The sequence below is a fragment of the Daucus carota genome, chromosome 6 (assembly GCF_001625215.2).
Source record: "Daucus carota subsp. sativus chromosome 6, DH1 v3.0, whole genome shotgun sequence".
Lineage (NCBI taxonomy): Eukaryota > Viridiplantae > Streptophyta > Magnoliopsida > Apiales > Apiaceae > Daucus > Daucus carota.
In genome coordinates this window covers 9,584,761-9,600,957 of record NC_030386.2, presented here as the reverse complement: position 1 = coordinate 9,600,957, position 16,197 = coordinate 9,584,761, and positions in this window count along the sequence as shown.

Sequence of the window (16,197 nt, the reverse complement as noted above, 5' to 3'; positions counted from 1 at the left end):
CTATAGGGGCATCGATTTTCTTAAAGATTATCATTGCTTATAAGCATATGTATTTGAGTTTTGTAACCAAGAACCATATTATTCCACATGTTCTCTTGTCCGATTTGTATTGGATGACACAACACACGGTTCAATAAACGGATGTGATACGTCTACCCCAGGATGTAGATGAGTTGGTGACCTCATGTAATCATGTTCGGGCAAGTGCAAGTAGGGCCGGTCAAATGGATGTTTCCGCCCGTCTCGAATCGAATAAAAATATTGAAGAGTTAACCCGTTATAAGTTAACTAGCAATCTGGCACGTGCTTTGCACACGGGTAACGTTTGAATTTTTAATTTTAACTAATTAATTTAATGTGTTTTTAATTATAATATTTACTAATAAAAATACAATAGATTCTCATAGTGTTACGAATCACAGTTGTTATTCTCTGACCTATAATATAATATTAATCTTTGAGTGATTTGGAATTTAACGAAGTTAAGTTTAATTCATTAAACGGAACTGAATATCGAATATCAGATGCTTTACACAATAGGAACATTAGTCTTGAACTTTAGGCCAATAAATATAATAAAGTGCCTGGTAAGATTGCTTCCACTTGTATGTTAAAAAATGTTTGAATTTTGAACAAAACTTAAGTTTAATGAACTGCATGAAATCACTGGTTGAACATTGGAGAATAAGCTCCAAGACAAATGAAAGAAATAATACTTCTCTTCATGGAAGAAGTAGTTCATGAAATCTATAAGTATATTGCCCGTGTTTAGCACATGGTACTTTTATTATGTTTTTCTAATTAGTTTTAACATCATTTTATTGTGATTAACGCAATATTTTTATTTTTTATTTTTTTATTTTATGTTTATCGTCAATTGACATTTATATTAATAACTAATATTTGATTTGAATATATAACTATGTGGGAAAACGTTATCTACTATCAAATTTTAATTATTAATTAAAAATCATAAATAATATTTTGAATTGCGTCATGTAATTTTATTTATATAAAATCATTATATATAATTCTCCATCTTTTTTAATATTTGGTGTTTCCGAGTAAGTTCTAGAATCATGTCAAAGTTTAACACGGTGTGTTGAACACATTATATCTATTTATATATAAATGTTAATGTGCATAAATTTAGATTTGATTTTTATCAATATCAAATAATTTTTTATATTTCAATAACAATTTTTCTAAAATACCTGCCGGAAATTTCAAAAAAATTGTACAATAATCATTGTTAAATTAATATAGATACATCGACCATCAAACATGTGCGCGATAAAACTAATAATCTTAATCAAGATTAACAATGTTGAAGCATAATCGACTTATTAGACATTAAAAATTCATAAAAACTGCGGAAAATGAGGAGCACACCTCAACGACCACATACTTCAAATATTTGTATACACTTAAGATGATAAAAATAGAAGTCAAAGATTTGGTATTTACCATAATATAATTAAGTGACTTCAGTTACACCGTCTCTGAAATTTTTAATTTTTTTTGGCAGAGGAAGGTATTATTTTGGATGATAGTGTGAAGAAAATTGAAATTTGTAATAATTTTTTTTGCAGAGGAAGGTATTATTTTGGATGATACTGTGAAGAAAATAAGTGAGACGCTTTAGTCTTGGCTGGTTTAAGAAAATATAATTTTTAATTACTTGCTTTTATCTAAAATTTATTGAAAATAACATGCCTATCTATATTTATAAAACAAATGTTTTTAAATTATTTTTAAGAATAAAATTAGTTTAAGAAAAAGTTCTCCTAAAAAATATAATTAATTTTGATCATAAAATTATTAACATTTTTCAAAGACTATAATGTTATAATAAATATATAATTAAATATTTGTATAACAAAGTCTTATAATATGAGAAAAAATGAAAAAAAAAAATCAAAGATAAATCAAGTACAATTGCTGCCACCTAAATTCCTATTCAGACTCCAAACATACATATTTTCATTCTGACTTAACAGCCACGGAGAATTTTTTTTTCTTTATAATCACCTTAGATTAAAGTAACCCTAATATGAAAGTACAATTCAATATACATAAAAAGACCAGGAAAGCATACTACCAGAGCAAAGAAACAAAGACAATTCTCACAACTTTCACTAAAGACCTGCTTTACTATTGTTATCCTTGATCAGCCTGCTTTGGACATTTCAGAACAACTCCCACATGCACTTTGCAACTTTTCATGCCCACCAACTTCATGAGTATTCAAAAAATTTAGATCCCTAGCTGCTAACCATCTCATCCCTGGTGAAACCAGTTTCCTCAGCAACCACCTATCAACTTTTTTGTGTATATTGCATTCACAAAGATTGATAAAGTCAATAAGTGTTATAGCCAAATTTGGCTAGGTCCTTGTTGGGCCAAGTATGTACTTAGTTTAACTAAGTAAGACATGAATTGGGCTAAGAGTCCTATATAAAGGAAGGACGCGTCCTCCTGCTTATAAAGGGAGGACGCGACCGACCCTTGAAGAGACTAGTCTGAACGGAAGGGCGCAGCCCTCCGTGACGCGACTGATCCGCCGATGTTGCGTATCTTAATGAAGAGGACGCGTCCTCCGCGTCGGAAGGAGGGATGTGTCCTCCAGGTCACACGTGTCCCATGAAGAGGACGCGTCCTCCTGCTTATAAGGGGAGGATGCGATCGACCCTTGGTGTTGCGTGAAGAGGAGGCGTCCTCCTGCTTATAAAGGGAGGATGCGACCGACCCTTGGTGTTGCTTGAAAAGGACGCGTCCTCCGAGTCACAAGGAGGGACGCCTTACTTGAGAGTGTTGATGGAGAGACGCGACCGACCTCCGTCCACCCACGTCTTGTAATATGTGGAGGAGGGCACGCCCTCTTCGGAGGTGACCGAGGGGCGCGTCCCTTGCAAGAAGTTGACAATGAGATGAAGACCAAGGGCGTGCCTTTAACGGGGTGTCCTCGCCTCCCTGGGGGCGCGACCTCATGTTAAAGAAGGACCTGTCTGATGTGTTGTAAGAAGGCTCTTCTTATGGGAGAGTGTACATTCGCTGAGACAACCCTTCCGAGGGAGACGAAGACCGTCCCTCCGGGGATAGGAAGACCTACCCCTCCGGGGGGGATATGACGACCCCTCCGGGGGATACGACGACTCTTCCGAGGTGTTGTAGCCGTTTTTGTATATCATGTGGAGGGGAGGACGCGCCCTCCCTAGACATGGCCCGGGAGGTGCGGTCTCTTGTCCAGTAAGGAGGATTGAAGACAAGATAAGGGAAGGACGCGCCCTCCCCAGACATGGCCCGGGAGGTGCGGTCTCTTGTCCAGTAAACAGGGATGAAGACGGGAATTGGGAAGGACACGTCCTCCCTATCAGGGCGCGTCCTTTGACTCAGAAGAGGCATAGTTATGAAATACATGATGAAAGAAAGAGGATGAGTGAGTCTCCGTGACGACCCTTCCGAGGGATATGAAGACTAGTTACCAAGCTCATTTGGTAGTTATCAGGCTCATCTGATAGTTCCCGGGCTCATCCGGGCATGATCTACAATCCTCAATCCTGCTATCTGCCGAGTTAACCCTCGTGTGGGGGCTTGAGGTGATCATGGCTCTTGAAGGCCCTCCGGGGTAACACGAAGGCCGATCATATGTCTGGATCCTGTATTCTGGTGAGTTAGCCCTCATCGGGGGATTGAGACGATCGTGTAATTCGGCTCCTTGTCTACCTTGTTTGAAGATGAAGACCTCACCGAGAGGTGAGGACGTGTCCCTGCACCTCGAGGGGTTAGTCATGGCTCCCCCAGATAACTTCTCCATAAGAGTCGTGGTAGATGCTATCTCTCGTAGTGGAGATATCGTTGAATCCGTGATCTATTTGGATTAGGAGTCTGAGGTAGTCATACTCAAGACTAATTCTAACAGGAGTAGGATTCTCCAAGATGGGCCTTCGGCCTATCTCCGACCTTATCGCCAAGAGGCCTAGTCCTGATCAAACTAGGACTCCTGGTTCCATAGAACTACGTATGGCTTGATCCCCTATAAATATAGGGGTACGTAGGCACATTAGGGGATCATGAGTTGAGAGCACGTGAGACCAACTCAAAACCCTAATCTCAGCCACCCCCTAAAACAAACAACCACCACTCTCCGGCGACCAAAACCACCGTCACGGATCTTGATTCCGGCCGTGAACCTCATCTTTGTTGATTACCAAATTCCTCTATCAACAAATTGGCGCTAGAAGGAGGGGCTATTCAAGATCTTCATCTTAGGAGGAAGAGATGTCACACGACGGAGATTCGCACGTAGAGGAGGAGCGTTTTCCGGCAGGGCGATGGCTAGAGCACAAAAGAGGAGGAGACCTTCATCTACTTTTTCAGAAAAAGGACGATATCTCCATCGGGAGTTTGAAGGAGGACGATCATCAACTAAATTCTAGGAGGTAACCTAATGTGCGAACAAGGTATTCTGGACCGGGGAGTCAGCGAAGGATGCGATTTTCGGAGACTTGACACCTACGAAGAGGGTACGCCTCCCCCGGAGAGAGTACACCTCCCCCGGAAAGAGTACACCTCCCCTGACAGGGTACGCCTGCAGGTGATGTGGTGTCTGACGACCACCGTGAGGAATGCATCCCTTGACACCTACGAAGAGGGTACGCCTCCCCCGGACAGGGTACACCTCCCCCGGATAGAGTACACCTCCCCAGGACAGGGTACACCTCCCTCTGACAGGGTACACCTCCAAGTGATGTGGTGCTCGACTACCACCGTGAGGAATGAATTCCCTGACACCTCCGAAGAAGGCGCACCTCCGGGTAAGATTCTCACAATGCTTTCGCATGTTATTGCTAACAAGTCTGTTGTGGTTTGAGTCTTTACGAGAAGGAGATCGCCTCCCTGGAAGCCTCAACGGTTTTCTGAAGGGGCGCGCCCTCCCCAGAGCAAGTAATTTGAGGTTCGCGAGAGGCGCATGTTGGAGGCCTGACCACGTGTGATGATATGAACGGGAAGGTTACGAAGGGCGAGCTATTGAGATGGAACCTAGCTCGAAAAGTCGTAAGGGTGCGCGCCTTCCCCTGACCGGGCGCGCCCTCAGGTAAATACTAAACTCCCCCAGTATTTGGTTCCCTAAGACTACTACATGTGTAAATTCACAGGTAATATGGTGTTACCTTTATGAGGAATACACCTCTTCGCCGTGAGGAGTAGTCGCACTTTCCTCCAACAAGACGCGCCCTCCTAAAGGGGTACGCCATATCCAACCAGTATTCTATCAGAGAACGAATTGCGCGCCTCCCTCTGACAGGGCGCGCCCTCTGGTATGTCTGATGCATTAATTGCTTCATATGATACTTTGTGAAGACAAACATACTCAGGAAGGAGCTCACTAGTCTTGAAGAGGTCACGTCCCTCCCTAGGGCGCGTCCTCTCGGAAGTACTCATCACTTGAGGAAGCACATGAGGGCGCGCCCCCAGGATAATAATGTTGAGAAGGGAGATGCTTCAAAGACGCGCCTCCTCCTAGTTGGACGCACCCCGAGTTCCAAGGTCATGTTTCCAGGGTTGATAATTTGGGAGGACGCGTCTTCCCCTAACAGGGCGCGTCGTGAGGTAACACTGACCATCAGTATTAAGTCGTATACATGATAAAGTGCAGGTCAAGTCTAACATGCTAAAGGAGCTGTCCATCTTGATGAGGGCGCGCCCTCCGTTCTACGGGAACGTAGCATGATACCTGCAAGGTCTTTGATTAAGGTACACTTAAGGCCTTTCAAAGGTTACCAAATTATCCATGACTAGCTCTGGGTACTATGAATTTTAACCATCCATGATACGCTCTGGATGTCATCCACGATTTACTCTGGATGCTATGATTATTTACGTGTCCATGATACGCTCTGGATACTATATTTGCGCATCCATAATACGCTCTGGACATTATACTTGCGCATCCATGATACGCTCTGGATCTTACATATTCATGATATGCTCTGGATAACAGTTTATACTATTAATTCCCCATTGAGCTATTAGCTCTGGGACCCGTGCGATGCACCGGAGCTTTTTTAAACCACGATAAGATTCGTGATGCCTCGTATGGGATGATGTATGGACTAGGGAGTGGTCCTTTTGAATTTCTTAAGCAAGTGATTCACGCGTGAAAAAGTAAAGCTGCGCCAAAGGCCGCGCCCTCTACTTAATCCTTGGAAAAGATCAAAAGAGCCTTACAAGTAAGGCTGCGCCCTCTGCTTATACAGTCCTTGAAAGAAAAGAAATATTGCAAGGCAGCGCCATCAGCCGCGCCCTCTGCTTAGGTAATTCTTTAACAAAAAGAATTAAAAGGGGTCATGTTATAACTAGGCGGCGCCATTCTGTAAGTCGCGCCTTATATTTACTATTCCCAGATACCATGGACACAGTAAGGCTGAAAAAAAAGCCACAAACCTTCGCACAGCGAAGGCGCGCCCTTCTTTTGTTGAAGTTCATTGGCGCGAATGTTATGGTTGAATGTGTCATTTGGAAGGAATAAGCGAAGCTGCGCCACTGTCAACGACAGATAGGCCGCGCCCCCTGTTTTCTTTTGTCTACATAAAGATTGCTTATTATTTATGAACACATCAAGAAGACGCGACAGCCTCATGCTTAGCAACTTTGCTAAATGATCAAAGACACCGACATTATATACATGCAAGGCTTGTGCACAGCCTGCATCTTGGAATGTCGAGGAATAGAAGTGGCTTACGTCACGCCTCTATGCGCGGACGCGCTCTCGGAAGAGGATGTGTGGTATGGAGTAAAAATTTCCCTGATATCTCCAATATCAAGAAAATTTGGGGAGTACTTGTTATAGCCAAATTTGGCTAGGTCCTTGTTGGGCCAAGTATGTACTTAGTTTAACTAAGTAAGACATGAATTGGGCTAAGAGTCCTATATAAAGGAAGGACGCGTCCTCCTGCTTATAAAGGGAGGACGCGACCGACCCTTGAAGAGACTAGTCTGAACGGAAGGGCGCAGCCCTCCGTGACGCGACTGATCCGCCGATGTTGCGTATCTTAATGAAGAGGACGCGTCCTCCGCGTCGGAAGGAGGGATGTGTCCTCCAGGTCACACGTGTCCCATGAAGAGGACGCGTCCTCCTGCTTATAAGGGGAGGATGCGATCGACCCTTGGTGTTGCGTGAAGAGGAGGCGTCCTCCTGCTTATAAAGGGAGGATGCGACCGACCCTTGGTGTTGCTTGAAAAGGACGCGTCCTCCGAGTCACAAGGAGGGACGCCTTACTTGAGAGTGTTGATGGAGAGACGCGACCGACCTCCGTCCACCCACGTCTTGTAATATGTGGAGGAGGGCACGCCCTCTTCGGAGGTGACCGAGGGGCGCGTCCCTTGCAAGAAGTTGACAATGAGATGAAGACCAAGGGCGTGCCTTTAACGGGGTGTCCTCGCCTCCCTGGGGGCGCGACCTCATGTTAAAGAAGGACCTGTCTGATGTGTTGTAAGAAGGCTCTTCTTATGGGAGAGTGTACATTCGCTGAGACAACCCTTCCGAGGGAGACGAAGACCGTCCCTCCGGGGATAGGAAGACCTACCCCTCCGGGGGGGATATGACGACCCCTCCGGGGGATACGACGACTCTTCCGAGGTGTTGTAGCCGTTTTTGTATATCATGTGGAGGGGAGGACGCGCCCTCCCTAGACATGGCCCGGGAGGTGCGGTCTCTTGTCCAGTAAGGAGGATTGAAGACAAGATAAGGGAAGGACGCGCCCTCCCCAGACATGGCCCGGGAGGTGCGGTCTCTTGTCCAGTAAACAGGGATGAAGACGGGAATTGGGAAGGACACGTCCTCCCTATCAGGGCGCGTCCTTTGACTCAGAAGAGGCATAGTTATGAAATACATGATGAAAGAAAGAGGATGAGTGAGTCTCCGTGACGACCCTTCCGAGGGATATGAAGACTAGTTACCAAGCTCATTTGGTAGTTATCAGGCTCATCTGATAGTTCCCGGGCTCATCCGGGCATGATCTACAATCCTCAATCCTGCTATCTGCCGAGTTAACCCTCGTGTGGGGGCTTGAGGTGATCATGGCTCTTGAAGGCCCTCCGGGGTAACACGAAGGCCGATCATATGTCTGGATCCTGTATTCTGGTGAGTTAGCCCTCATCGGGGGATTGAGACGATCGTGTAATTCGGCTCCTTGTCTACCTTGTTTGAAGATGAAGACCTCACCGAGAGGTGAGGACGTGTCCCTGCACCTCGAGGGGTTAGTCATGGCTCCCCCAGATAACTTCTCCATAAGAGTCGTGGTAGATGCTATCTCTCGTAGTGGAGATATCGTTGAATCCGTGATCTATTTGGATTAGGAGTCTGAGGTAGTCATACTCAAGACTAATTCTAACAGGAGTAGGATTCTCCAAGATGGGCCTTCGGCCTATCTCCGACCTTATCGCCAAGAGGCCTAGTCCTGATCAAACTAGGACTCCTGGTTCCATAGAACTACGTATGGCTTGATCCCCTATAAATATAGGGGTACGTAGGCACATTAGGGGATCATGAGTTGAGAGCACGTGAGACCAACTCAAAACCCTAATCTCAGCCACCCCCTAAAACAAACAACCACCACTCTCCGGCGACCAAAACCACCGTCACGGATCTTGATTCCGGCCGTGAACCTCATCTTTGTTGATTACCAAATTCCTCTATCAACAATAAGCAAAACAAACAATTTGCATCCTAATAGTACAGTTCCAAACAGATTGCACAAAGAAGTTTCAGACAGAAAAGATATATGGTTCAACCTTACGAACAAAACATAATTGCTACTAACCACCAGACTTTAACAATAATTATATTTTAACTTTACCGATCAATAGAATACATAATTAATATAGATTAAATCTGCTTAATTTTTTTTTCTGAAAACTATAGATTATATTAATATAATCGATTGCATAAGAAAAATTTTGCGAGAAACAACTATAGTTAAATTGACGTGTCGAATCCATGTTGTAATATTCTTCATATTTTTTATGATTGTGTAATGGATCACCCAAATATATATCATTAACTGAAAGATTAACCCCAAAGAACTATGGTGAAAATGTTTTACGATATAGTCTTTGACATGTATACTGACCTCGGCATGCTGGAATAAAAATACATAAGGATATATTGAGTAACATGTTTTGTGCTAATTGAGTATAAAGAGTTCATATCATGTATCAATATATACACACCTTCCGCGACTCCTTCGACATCTTCTTCATCATCTGTACAGATTCAAGCAATCGGAAAACATTGTTCATGTCCATCTAGGTTGAATTCTCTATTAAAGTTACTCTGTTGTATAGATGTTTTAAGCTGAGCATAAATTACACACACATCATCGTCGTCTTCAACAATTTATGATTGGATTGTGTGAGAAGCTGTACATGAGAAGAAGGTAGAATTGTTTGATACCTTTTCATTGCATCCTCGAATGGACAACCTAAAAATATATCCTTACAGCACGATGAAGTGTTCTGAAAACTTTTATTCTTGTCTGCATTTCCCATCTTTATTGTGTTACTGGTGTCTTCAAGATTTCTTCCATCCACTGCATTTATCAGTGTGTAATTATTTAGAGCACCGGGTATAATTAAGATAATGTCAAAGCAATGTTAGCTCACCTGCCTCTTTATTTGCACCTGAGGATCTTTCATCTCCTACTGCATCAAAGGAATACATCAAATTCCTAACACTTGGAGAAGCTGCCATCTTCTACCAGGCTGTTTCATGTAACTAAGATCAAGGATTCAGGGTCAAGTCCAGTTTCAGATAGCGAAGGGTTAATTGTTGTTAGCACAAATTATATGACCTTGCCTGCAAATACCAAGCCGATTCAATTCTGGAACCCGTATTGTGACATCAGAATCTAGAGTTGTTCCAGTTTTCGAGGACATGGTTTCAGGTCCATGACATATATGTTGGTTCAGCAAGTTAATTGACTTGTTATACTGAACACCACTCTTTGAAACACAAAGACCTAATAACTCTTGATCATTTAACCATTACTCTCAAACATCAGAAATATCACACACTATGCACTTGCAAGTGGACTCTCTATACCTTTTATATTGAGAAATCTGTCAAATTAGTTGTTGTTCCTATAATATCGATAATTCTAAATATTTATTTGGAAAGAAAAATTCAAAATTTTCTAAATTTTTTTCAAAAAAATATTTTAAAAATCAAGTTAATTCCTATAAATGAATGGAACCTTAGAAGGCTACAATTTTTTAATGGACATGGTTCTGTTCCTGCCAAAACTTCAGCACATGGGTTATCTGTAATACCCTTAATGTTATGTCTTAAGATTAAACATGGATAATAAGGACTTTCAAACCATCAAAGTTATAGTTCTTCAAATTAAAAATGGAAATTAGACATTTGTGAGTTCGGACTACTATCTCATCTCTGTTAGGGTTATACTAAAATATTCGTTTGAAGTATATAACAATTATTTGAGAATCTTGAATGCATGTTTTCACATTGTCTGTATATTATATATTGTAGACAATCTAGTATCAAATGGGATAGCAGAAGATTAGATTGTCAGACTCCTTATATAATATAATAAAGGTTCACAGTCGAGGTGGTGTTAGACAAACCACTGGAACGGCTGAAGTATTATTTGGAAATAGTTTATCTTGACTATTGAATAATACTTATATACTTTGTGTATATTGAAGGGGATCAAAATAGTAGAATAATTGTTTCTTTAATTCTGACAATAAAGAACTAAGATTCTATGATGTTATTAATGCTTAAGTTCTTAATCCGGATATAGTGATTGACACTTGTATTTAATGCACATGCCTTGACTAATAAATTAAGTAATTTATTTTAAATTACGAATTTATGTATTGGGCAATGACATTATATACAGAGTGGGATATTGACTATAGAAGGAAACCGTGTCCGAAAAATATATTCGGGTGATGATGTCCTCTTGAAAGCTCATAAAGATAATTATGCTTTAGTCCTGCGGGCAGATTTGTTCTTGCATAATTATAAGGTTGAGTGGATGATCAAGGATAAAAGATATTAATTAAATTAATTGTCAGAAATTAATTTAATTAATGGACATGCGATATCTTAAACATGGGGAATTTATAAGCAATTAATATGGGAGCCGAATTAAATAATTAATTTACGGAATTAGGAAAGGTAGTGCAAATATTAGTTCTTTAGTGGATAGAATTAATATTTAATGACATTGGGCCTGGCCCAGAATGTCATTGGAAGGCCTGACCTAATGATCCATGATCCCTGCTGTAGCCTATATATATTCTCGTTCTCCTAAAGCTGAAAGACACCAAAAACGAATTATCCTAGAGTTTGAGAGAGGCAGACGTTTTTCTCAAGGAGACAGCTAGGGTTTTGGGTTTTCGGAGCTTTAAGGAGAGGCACACCTTGGGAGATCGAAGGCCACACTTCGTCCAAGGAGAATCAAGGAATACAGTAGAAGACGTGGATTTGAATCGCTTGCGCCGTAGCGATTAAGGTTAATATTCTGTTCGAACTTTTAATAAGTATCATAAAACGCAGGGCCAAGGTCCGATTGTTCCTACAATGGCATCAGAGCCAGGTTCCGGTTCTGCGATTTATGATATGCAGTCCATGTCATGATTATATATGCATGTATATAGTGATTCTGTGATGCAGGTCGTTGTCCACTATTATGGCCGTGTTTTAATTATTCTGTTATTTTTGGATTCCACGTGGTTTATCGTGGCTGTTGTAAATCACGAGGGTTGATCGTGATAGTTTAATCTTGTAATTCAATTTGTAATTGTTTTAGATTATGATCTGATGTAATAGAATAGGCTGGTTCGTCTGTACAATTAGTATGTAATTGTTTGATCAACGGGGCTGCAAGAAACAAGGATCTTCCGCTGCTGCGATTAGGGTTTCGGGGGTGCTGCACTGTTTTGGGCGTAACTTTTGCATACGGTGTCCGATTTGGGCGAATGAGCACTTTTCGGAGACGGCAGAACGAGACGGAGCTAGCCATAACCCGGGGAACCCCGGTTGAGGTGATTTAGAAGGTGTTTTTTGGGATTTTTCGAGGCATTCTGAGGCCGTTTAGGCCTCCAAACGGGCTCTCGAAGTTTTCTGGACAGATCTGGATTCTGACGAAGGATGAATTCGAAGCTGATTTTTCCGGGGCCATAATAGTGGATGTGCTTTATTATGATTCTTGATTATTGTTATTATGTGTTTCTTGTGTGTGTTGTTATGCCATGTGATACTAACCCTTCGCATGCTAGAATGACATGGACATAGGGATGTTTTTTAATTAATGCTTTAATCATGCTAGTATGCTGCCATGTTATATGTTCTTTATGTGTTCTTTATGTTGCTATAACCATGATAGTATGCATGTGGACTTCGAAGAAATAACATAGGGCGATGCATCTAGATTAAAATCCTCAAAGTAAATTCTAAGTGGGAGAGGGAGTTAATATGGTATTAAATCCCATGGTCTCCATCATTGTTTGTATGTAATTTAACATAAAGGCGAATATAAATTATGTATACGTCACCCATCGTGGCATGTAATTTATGGTGTCTAGAATGTTATAGATATTACTGGAACAAACTTCTTAAATTAATACGAATAGATACGGATTTTCTTTATCTCTGATTTGGGGCGATTTCGAAGGCTTATGGGTATTAAGTGAGACTGATGTGACTCCTCCACTGCCTAGAAATCAAACCAGACACGAATATTGAATTGAAGTATTCTATTCCAGAAATATTGGAAGGTATACATGCCACCCATCGTGGCGTACCAAGTTCCATAGGTTTCGGGTAATTTAAGATTTGATGATGGTATACACTTAGCTATGAAAAATAATATAGGCCACCCCAACGTGGCTTGTTGTTTAGTAATAGGACCGAAGTAACGTTTAAACAAATTTAGGTGGTATACATGTCACCCATCGTGACGTACCAGAAACTTATGGTGTTTAAACGTTAGTGCATTTAATTTTAATAATTGTTAGAGGAACCAATAGGACTTAATTTTTTATGCACCCTTCTTTATGTGTAATGTGATTTTTTCATGCATGATTCTCAGGATATAATGGGGTTTAATCCACTGTTCACCATACTTAAGGATAACAAACTTACCGGACCTAACTATATTGAATGGAAACGTAATTTGGACATTGTGTTGACTGCTGAGGAGTACAAGTTTTGCACTTATGAACCCAAGCCTGAGCAGCCCGCTGCTGATGCTCCTGATGAGGAGAAAGAGTATTATAAGCGGTGGATAAAGGCTGATGAGATGTCGCGATGTTACATTCTGGCAGCAATGTCGGGTGTTTTGCAGCATCAGCATCAGGCTATGGCCACTGCTTCGGATATGCTCTTTAATCTCAAAGAACTTTTTGGAGATCAGAATAGGGCTGCTAGGCAAGTAGCCATGAAGGCTTTAATGAACACTCAGATGGCTGAAGGTACACCTGTAAGGGATCATGTTCTCAAGATGATGTCACATCTGAATGAGATAGAGATCCTTGGTGCAGAGCTTGACAGGGAAACCCAGATTGACATTATCCTTATGAGCTTGCCCAAGAGTTTTGAGCAGTTCCGCTTGAATTACAACATGAACAAGAGGCAGTATAGTCTTGCGGAACTGCTGACAGAACTTCAGGCAGCTGAAGGGTTATTTCGCCAGAGTGTTCAAGTGAATGTGGCTGAGAAAGGTTCTTCCTCTAAGCCGAAAGGCAATAAGAAGAAGAAAAAGGCTCAGACACAGAAAGCTGTGAAGACAGTGGGTGTTCAAGGTGGTGTGAAAAAGCCTAAAGGGAAGTGCTACCGGTGCAAGCAGTCGGGTCACTGGAAAAAGGATTGTCCTCTTCCTAAGAAGACAAACGATACTGGTATGTCTCTTTCTCTAGTTACAGAAACATTTGTAGAGGCTATATCTACGAGCACTTGGTGTGTGGATACTGGAGCCACTGATCATGTTTGTAACTCTATGCAGGGGTTCCAGCAATCCAGAATGCTTAGAGATGGTGAGATCTACGTGTTCATGGGAGATGCTACGAAAGTAGCAGTAGTTGCAGTAGGAGTTATTCATTTATCTTTTGGTTCTGATAGGATTTTGGTTTTGAACAATTGTCTTTATGTACCTTCTTTTAGAAGGAATTTGATTTCGGTTTCTAAACTTGCTATGGATGGTTATAATGTTTGTTTGGATCGTAATGTTTCTATTATGATGAATAAACGGATTATATGTTCTGGTACATTGCAAGACAATTTGTATATAATTAATCCTAGTCAACCCGCACTGCAACTACAACATAGGGTATTGAATAACACATCTTCTACCTCTAATAAAAGAAAGGAACCTTCTAGTTTGAACCAAACATATCTTTGGCACTTGAGATTATGTTAGGTCCCGATACGATTGTAGAAGGGGGGTTGAATACAATCGTCACAAAATTCGCGCGGAATAAATCTGATTTGGATATAACTGGATAATCAGATTTTAATTAATTAAATAAACAAGGTTCAAGTAAAAAGTTATTTAAACTTGAAAGTCGTTATTAAATTAATATGGTTCAGTTTTAAAGTCCACTAGTTCATAGAATAAATTTGACAGGAAGTATTCTAACTTAGCGGTATAAAACAACCGAATGATCAAAGCACAGAAAACTGTGGATTTAACGAATAGCAAGTTTAGCACAACTTGAAAGCTTTTCAATACTTTGAACACTTGGAAATGAAGAAGTGAAGCCATATTTATAGGCAAATCACTTGGATCTAGGTATGACATTGAAAGGAATGACTTTCTAGCTTAGGAATGACTTAATAAAGCAAAGCCATGCCAAACACTAAGAAGGAATGACATTAAAACACAAAGTCATGCTAAACAAAGGAAGGAATGACATTCTTTGATAATGTCATGCTAAGAGTGGAAGGTATGATATTATTGAGCTTGGCCTCCAAGTTAAGCATGGCATGACATTCCCTGGAAATGTCATGAAGAAACACATGGTATGACATATGGAAAAGTCATGCAAAGGCACATGGTATGACATTTTCTAAGAATGTCATGCCCACTTCAATTCGGTAGTACGCACGCTGTTTCAGTAATATGAAAGTTTATAAACTTTCGTCCTTTAGCCAGCTCCTTAGAAATGCTTTTAATCCCGCACAGCTTATAATCTTTAATCAATAAATATTTAATTTAATCCAGAAATTATAAAAATAAATATCTAATATTATTAGACATTTATAAATATAATTTTCTAATTAATTAAAATATTTATTAATATAAATAAATCCTTACGGTCCAAGCTGCGGTCTCTAGAGGGCCGGGAACCGGACTCCTTTTGCCTTGCAAATAATAAATCAATTCCATCCGGGGTTCCAGCTTTAAGATTATATCACTTTCCATAGCGTTGGTGATAATTCTTTTCCCTCATAGTCAGACAGGACTAAGATTCGATCTCCTGTGGGTCTGGAACCGGATCCCTTTTGCTTTGAAAATTATAAATCAATTCCAACCGGGTTTCCAGCATTAAGAATATATCACACTCCATTGTGTTGGTGATAATTCTTTTTCCCATAGCAAGACAGGTCTGAGCGGCGGTCTCCTTGTCCTTCCTTTTAGCCTTCTTTCTTTTGCTTTCTTTTTGTAAATTAATTCTAAATCAATTAACTTATTAATAAACTTAATTATCAAATTAATTCACATTGAATTAATTTAACAACTAAATAAATTAATAGAGATTAATTATTTAACAAAGAATTAATTAAAAAGTGTATATTTCAGAAAGCAAATGTCTTGAGCCTTCGTCTTGATCATCACTCGGCTTGAACGACCACCTTCCTTTGATGTTAAATATTCAATATAAATAGCTGACACACAAATGTACTGTCTGGTTCATTTGTGCCTAACTAAATTGAATATTCTCCATCAATTAAACATTTGAGCTGTGGTCGGGTCTTCGAATCTTCATCTTCTAGTTCAACTTCATTTCAGTACACATATGGAATCTCTGATGAAATAAATACTTGAATCTTCGTACCTTCTGAACTCCTTGAACTGCTACACAATTTATTTAGCACCGAGGCTTGATCATATGAAATGAACTTCTTCCAGTGGCTTGTAGCGGATATCTTGGAATTCTTCTGACATT